The sequence below is a fragment of the Cornus florida genome, unplaced genomic scaffold, assembly GCF_030987335.1.
Source record: "Cornus florida cultivar Cherokee Brave unplaced genomic scaffold, ASM3098733v1 CherokeeBrave_3.0.0_Hap2_Chr09, whole genome shotgun sequence".
Classification (NCBI taxonomy): domain Eukaryota; kingdom Viridiplantae; phylum Streptophyta; class Magnoliopsida; order Cornales; family Cornaceae; genus Cornus; species Cornus florida.
The window spans coordinates 89,550,082-89,558,382 of record NW_026775579.1 but is presented as its reverse complement, the minus strand read 5'-3'; positions in this window follow the sequence as shown (position 1 = coordinate 89,558,382).

The following is an 8,301-nucleotide window of genomic DNA, read 5'->3' as shown; positions in this document are numbered from 1 at the left end:
TTGTCTTTTAAATTGGATTTTTATTCAGAGAATTCCTCTGTCATTTCAGTTTAATCTCTAGAAATGTCCACGGCTTTATCCTCATGTAGAAAGAATCCTTCTCGTGGACAAAAACGGTCTACTCAACATAATGATGAATCAGGCCCTAGTGAACCAAATCCTCCTCCACTTCAAATCTCTGCCACCATGCTATATAAAAACCCCACATACAAAAGCATATATGACAAATTCTTTCAGCATAGAAAAGTGGCCACAGCAATGGTGTTGTCTGACACAATTTGCAATGATCTTCATCTTAACACCTATAGATTGTTTGATGCAATTGGCCTTGGATCATTTGTTGGAATGAATGAAGGCTACTATCCAAAATTAGTAAAGTTATTCTACACTCATCTTGAAGAAATGCCTGGAGAAGAAAAACTTAACTGCTATGTGGCTGGAATATATTTTCACCTTGATACAAACAGCATTGCTCGAATCCTTCATCTTCCCCTTGTGGATGGAATTCAATTATATTCTCATTTCAACTGGTTTAAAGGACAAGGCTTTGATAAACTCGCGGCTATTCGGCAAATGAGTTATGATTTAAATGTAACCAATACCAGAGAAGTCAACACCAAGCAATTAACTATGGAAGCTCGGCTGATTCACAAGATCATCATGTACTCTATTCTTCCCAAATCTGGCAGTCGATCCAAAGTTTCCCACATGGACGTCTTTCTTATCTGGTGTGTCTTAAATGGCAAGCACTTTAATCTTGCATACATAATATTTCATCACCTTCTTACATGCAAAAGAAAGAAAAAGGTCTCTCTATATTATCCCATGGTTCTCTCTCATATATTTATGGCTAAGAAGGTTCCGCTTGATAGTCGTGAAGCAGTCAAACCAGGGCCAAGACACATTCTCACTGCCTCAAATCTTGCATCAATAGGACTAAAAAGGGATTCCAATGGAGTGTGGTTTTATCCTAGGCAACGAAGGTTGGAAGAGGCTCGAGCTAGAAGAGAAGAGATTGAGGATGTTGATGATATGGATGAAGAGGAACATGAAAGTGATGACGATGATGAAAATGAGGAAGTTCCAGTTGAAAATCGTACCAATCGTGCTCTCTTGTTGGAAATTCTCAAAGGTACTCGTCAAAACCAAGCCACTCTTGAAAAACAACAAACTCAACTTGACGAAATGCACATGGCAATCGCTCATCTTAATGAGGATTTTACAGAATTTCGAAACCAATATGGACCTTCTTCTCCTTAGAACATTTTTTCTCCATTTCAAACCCTCTTTTGTGTGCACTTATTAGCTTTATTTGCTTTAGAGAAGCATTTTTTCGTGTTTTATAAACTATGCCTTTATCTGTCATATGGTACTCGTGTTCACAGTCTCTTTCTGTTATCTATAAAATACCATATTTGCTTATCTTTTGCCCTTTAATTCATTCTTCTCTGATATTTTTTGAAATGGCAAGCTATTTTTCTTTATCTATTCATTTAGTCTCCCATTTTTTTTGAGATGACAAAGGGGGAGAAAGATGTGTTATCATGCTAATGTGCTATTCTATTGCTTTTTAAGTATCTTGATAGATGCATATTGATAGGGGGAGTCTTCTAAAAATGTCTATGAAATTTATATGCTTTCAAATTGTCTAAAATTATTGCTATAGAATCAAGTTTGATATAATTTTCAAAATATGCTTCTTGATAGGGGGAGCATTCTTTCTAATGCAACTCCATGTTGACTATAAACACATCAATGTTTTGTCATCATCAAAAAGGGGGAGATTGTTGGCCTAAGGATTTTATCTAAAGGTCAATCATATGTTTTGATGATTACAATCCATTAATGATGTTTATGTACTAATATTTTCATTGAGTGAAGTATAGTTGTTCAATCATTCAATCCTCAATGATGAGCTAAAAGTTCCATCTCAAGCATTCCAGACACTCAAGCAATGATTTCAAAGAAGCATCAAAGTGCAAGAAATTAAAGAAGAACTCGGACTTCAAAGATCATTCAAGCTTTTCAGCAAATCTTTATCAAGCCTAGACAATCATGGTCAAGAAATGAAGAAAATGGTAAATAGGATGGTGAGAGCTTAAGGTTCAATGTCAAAGTTTGGTTGAATATATTTTGAAGCTCAAAATTACAATTCATGCATATCATTCTCATTTCATTTCCCAAAGAACATAAAATTAGTTCATTAGGATTTTGAACACATTCATATGAGCCTTACATCATATTGGAATTCATTTTAAGCCTCCTACTGAAAGTAGAGAAGGCTCTACAAAAATTAGAGAAGGCTCAGGGGAAAGTAGAGAAGGCTCTACGAAAGTAAAGAAGGCTCTAAAAATCTAGAGAAGGCTCAGAAAATTAGAGCAGGCTCTATTTCAATTAGAGACGGCTCTAAAAGCTTTTCTCAATGAAAAATGAAGCTTCCATCCAAAGAGCCGGCTCCCAAAAAGGAGAGCCGGCTCTCAAGGCTAGGGAGCCGCCTCCTCTTGTTTTCAAGAGCCGGCTCCTTCTAGGGTTTTGATCTTCAACGGAAACTTTTTCATTTATTGTTTTCCAACCACCTGCAACAGCTATATTGACCATTGTTTATCTATAAATACAGAGGTTGGTCTGCATCAAAAGCAACACTATTACAGAGAGCATTCTACCATTCCTGAAAAGCATTAAAAAAGCATTTATTGAGCTTTCATTCCTTCTGCTTTCATTTCCTCTCTTACATTTCATTCTACTGTAGTAATTCTGGGCTTCAAATATATATTCATCTTTACTATAATCATGAGCAGAACTGTGTACTTCTATCTTTGAGAGATTTATTGTACAATTCATTTCTATTCCAAGTTATTGTAAAAGGGTTGGTGTGACCCAAAAGAAAGTCTAGGAGAAGGGTGTTCTCTTAGCAAGGAAGAGAAGTAAGGTCTTACTTCAATTGAAGGTTTGCTCTCCACCATTAAGGAGAAGCTCCAGTGATTTTGGGAAGTCTCAATGGGGACCTTGAGCCGAGGAGTAGGAGTTTCCGAACCTCGCTAAATCGCCGAGTCATAGTTTGCAATCTCTCATCTATATCTCTCTTATACTTGTGCTATACACTGCTTGAATATTTCAGTTTCTCTGTGATTAATAGTTTGTTAGATTTAATATTTTTAAATTGCAAAAATTGGCTCTTGACTCTATTCACCTCCCCCTCTAGAGTCAATTAGAGACTAACACTTTTGTATACCTTTGCTTAATTGAGTATATATTCCATCTTGAGTTTATTCTTTATATATACTTTTGTATATGTCATGAACCTTAATGATGTATTGAACTCATGCTTTCATTGCTTCACTATACTAAATGCTTAATGAAGTTGTTTAGACCTCCCACCTTTTTGAGATGCCAAAGGGGGGGAGATATGTGATATGTTAAATGATCTTAAATGCATGTTTATGTATAAAATAATTTATGATATATCAAGCATGCAATTTTATAACATTATGTTCATTGAATGCACTTTGATAGGGGGAGCATTTTTCAAATGCTACTCCATTTGCTTATGAACACATCAATGTTTTGTCATCATCAAAAAGGGGGAGATTGTTGAACTTAAGGATTTCATCTAATGACAATCTAGTTGTTTTGATGATAACAAACCATTAATGGTGTTTAAGGACCAATGTTCACATTGAGTGTTATAGATGACTTATATTCAAAGAAGAACCTCAATGAAGATCATAAAGACCATTCCAAGTATTCTATTATTCAAGATCACATCAAGGAAAGAAATGGATACAAAGAAGAGTTGAAGTTCCAAAGACATATAGCTTGGACTACAATAAGCAAGAAAGCAACTCAAATGAAGGAAGAAAATGAGACTACCTCAAAGCCTAAAGATCATGGACAAAGCTTGAAGAAAAGGGTAGATAGGATGGTGAGTGTTTAGGATTCAATGTCAAAGTATCTATGAATCCATTTGAAGCTCATCTCTATAGAACCATGCATATTATATCATCATTCATATGCTTTTATATCCATTAGCAATTGACTATGTACTTCATTCATATACAATTGACATATGGAGTCTTTGCTAAAGAGTGAGTTAGTTCAAGCTTGCATAAGCTTTGAAAGAATCATCACTTGTGCTAGAAATGTTAAGACCATGCACATCAATCATAAAATTCATATTGGTCAACAATTAAGGCATGAGAAGTCTTTATTACCATGAGTTGGTAACGGACATTAGGACCCCAGAATGCGCGTCATGAAAAACTGTGTTTTTGGCTAAGTGTGAAAAATGGATTTTTGAAATAATGATTATTTCAAAATAATTTTTCCCGGTAATAACTCTTTATACTTCAACTAGCCTAAAATGATTTTATCAGAATTTTTGACCAAGTCTACATTGGTTTACATAAGGATTCATTTTTACCAAAATTGTCGGAAATCCAAATTTGTACTAAAACTGAATTTCTACATTTTGATTTTGTTGGATTTCAATTTTTTAGTATTTTTTATTGAATCCAAATGGGGGGTACTTCCTTATTTACATTGTAAACTTAAAGTAAATGGATATATAAATACTGTAAAGACATTTACTTAAGTGTGCAGATGTCCTGTACTGAAAAGTCCTATGCATAAGCTGTAATCTGTCAAAACTGTCAATGCACCAGATACACACATGTCCTATACTGAAAGTCCTATGCATAAGCTGTAATCTGTCAAAACTGTCAATGCACCAGATACACACGTCGATCGGTTCTAGCTTCATGTCGACCGGTATCTAGGCAGTACTGATATTTCAGGAACATAACTGTCACGTAGACCGGTTTGGATTTTACGTCGACCGGTTTGTAGCATACATCAATCGGTTCATGCAAAGACGTCGACTGGTTTATGCCATACGTCGACCGGTTCCTGTCGGATCTGCAGAATTCAAAATGCAACGGCTCTATTTTCCTCGACCTTTGTGCATTTAACTCCTAACAGCTATATTGAGCTTGCAAACTCTATAAATAGAGTGGGGAAAGTCTTAATAATTAAGAGACATCATTTAAAAGACTTCATATTGCATTAAAGAGAGCTTTTGTTCTCAAATCTTCTCTTCATCTCTCTCATTCACTCATATACAAATCTTGAGAGATTTAACTAAGGATTCAAAGGGCTTTTGCTCTAATTCGAATCTTCATAGAGCTTTTGTTATATTCTACACTTGAGAGATCTTATTGAGTTCATTAGAGCTTTTGTTCTTCACTTATATCATCTTCTCTCATTCATATTATTTATAGAGTTTGAGCTTCACTTATATTCATATATACTCTAGTTGAGAGCTAAAGTTTGTACATCAATCTTTGAGAGATATTTCTTGTGAACTTACACTTGTATATTTATCTTGAGAGAGATTCAATCTTGCATTTCAATTACAATCTTTTCTACAAACTTGTAAGGGTTGGTGTGACCCAAAAGAAGACTAAGAGAAGGTTGTTCTCTTAGCAAGGAAAAAAAGTAAGGTCTTGCTTCATGTAAAGGTTTGCTCTCCACCAGTAAGGAGAAGCCATAGTGGATTAGGAAGTCTCAAGAGGAGCCTTGAGCCGAGAAGTAGGAGTTTCCGAACCTCGCTAAAATCTCCGAGTCAATGTTTGCAATTTCTCTTCTCTTATTTCTCTTATAATTGTGCTATTTAATTGCTAATTTCATATCTTTATAGTTGCATAATTGTGTTAAGTACTTTACTTGAAATTACTTTTCTATATTGCGAAAATTATCCATTGTTTGTAATTGACTCTATTCCCCCCCCCCCTCTCTAGAGTCAATTCTTGGGCAACACATAATAGTAATAATTATAAATAAGTTTTTATGAATTTTGGATTGTATGTTTCTTTTTAAAAAAAAAATTAAATTTAGGTATCTAATTTATTATTTGTTTCTTTCTTTTTTTTTTTTTTTTTTCGGGACTCTTTAGTTATTTATTATTTTTAAAAGAATAGTTTGTATAAATTTTGAGATATTTAGTTATTTATTATTGTTTTTATCCTTCCATCTTTTTCACCTTTTTTTTATAAAAGAATGTAATTATTACCTATTCCTAAACGTTTCCTTTTCATGGAAGACATTAATTAAGAGTTTTTATGGTCCGAATTAAATTATCTATAAATATAATCGACGTATAGACTTTTTTTTTATTTATTTATTGTTTTTATATATTTTTCACCTTTTTCAAAAAGAGTTTGTATATATTTTGGACTCTTTATAAACCTCTAAAAATGATAATTATAAATAAGTTTCTATGATTTTTAGCCTCTACATTTCTGTCTGAAAAAAACTAAATTTATATTTCTAATTTATTATTTGTAGTTTTTATAAATTTTGGACTCTTTAGTACTATTTACTATTTTCTAAAAAGAGTTTTTATAAAACTATTTGGAATCTACGTTCCTTTTTCAAAAATTCTGTATTGACCTTTCTAATTTTATTATTTGAAAAGAGTTTCTATAAATTTTGGACTCTTTAGTTATTTACTATTTATTGAAAAGATTTTCTATAAATTCTAGACTCTTTAATTATTTATGATTTTTTTCAAAGAGTTTTTATCAATTTTGGACTCTTTAGAAACCTATAACAATCAAAACATAATAGTAATAATTATAAATAAGTTTTTATGAATTTTGGCCTCTATGTTTTTTTTTTAAAAAAAAAATTAAATTAAATTTAGGTTTCTAATTTATTATTTGTTTCTATTCTCTTCTTTTTTTTCCTTTTTTTCTTTTTGTGGGACTCTTTAGTTATTTATTATTTTTTTAAAAATAGTTTGTATTAATTTTGAAATCTTTAGTTATTTATTACTGTTTTTATCATATTTTGACTTTCTATTAATTGTAAATAAATAGTTATTTAGACATACATCGAGTAAAGTTTCCAACAAAATAATAATTGTATTTGGAAACTATTAAAAATATCTGATTTTTTCTATTTACTGAGAACTCCTGCGCAAAAAAATGGAGTTTTTTTTTTTTTTTATTTGGAATATTGTGGATTGGGCATGGAATTTTTGGGGAAAGGAAATGGGCTGTTTTTTAAGAAGTGGGGAGACAAAAATAGTTTTTTTTTTTTTTTTTTTTTTTTTCTTGGAATATTGATTAGGGTATGTGTGTTTAACCTTTAGAAAAATATTTGAATTCAAAATTGTTAAAAATGTATAGAAATAATGAAAAATATATGCACTCATTAATCATATATGACTATTAGATTTCTTTTTTTACTTTTATATGTAGAGAGAGGACTCATTTAACTCATTAATCACATGTGACTATTGGATTTTTTTTAAAATTCTATATATAAAGAGAGGACTTATTTAACTAACGTGACTATTGAATTTTTTAAAACTTTTATATATAGAGAGATGACTCATCTAATCATATGTGGCTATTAAAATTCTATGTAATATATATATGAGTTTATGATATAATGTAAAGTATTTAATGAAAACTATTTTGTATTTTATCGTCTTAAATGAGTTTCTATAAATTCTTCTATTAGTTAAAAATAAATAGTTATTTGGACTCAAATATTTATATATTATTTTTTTCTAAAATATATAAAATTTGGACACTGTTGAATCCTACAATAATCAAAACATTATTTATTTTGAGTTATTTACGTCCCTTTTCCTCAATTCTAAATTTACCTTTATAATATAATAAATAAATTTACCTTACTTTCTTTTTCCTCAATTATAATTCTATCGGGAATTTTACCATCCTAAGATTACATACTTTTCACAATTATATTTTTCTTTTGACAGCATAAACATCAAAATAGAGCTTAGGGCTTAATCTCAGAGTTCTGTTATTCCCCCAAAGTCCACCCTGCCCCTGAAATTTTATCCGTCTATTTTATTCTTTATGTTTTTTAAAGCATTGTATTTTATTCAATTGTTGTTATTTGTCTATTGATTTTGTTGTACATTATTAATTATGTTTCATAAAATTACTATGGTTTTGTCCAATTTAGAGTTATTAATTAAGTTTTTTTTATAAAAAATTCTCTCTTATATTCTACTTGAGTATTATATTGATTTTATTTGTCATTATTTTGTATTTTGCCTTCTATATGGTATTTATTAATTTTAAAAAAGCATGAAATCGAGCGCATAAGTTAACACCTTTTTCCTTTTTCAAGGGATCTAATTAATCAATATGATTAACGACAAGTAGTCTATTAATTTTGCTATTATTAATTATTTTTCATAAAGTTAGTAAGGTTTAATAAGGTTTTGTCCAATTTAGGATTTTTAATTAAATTTTTTTTTCACTT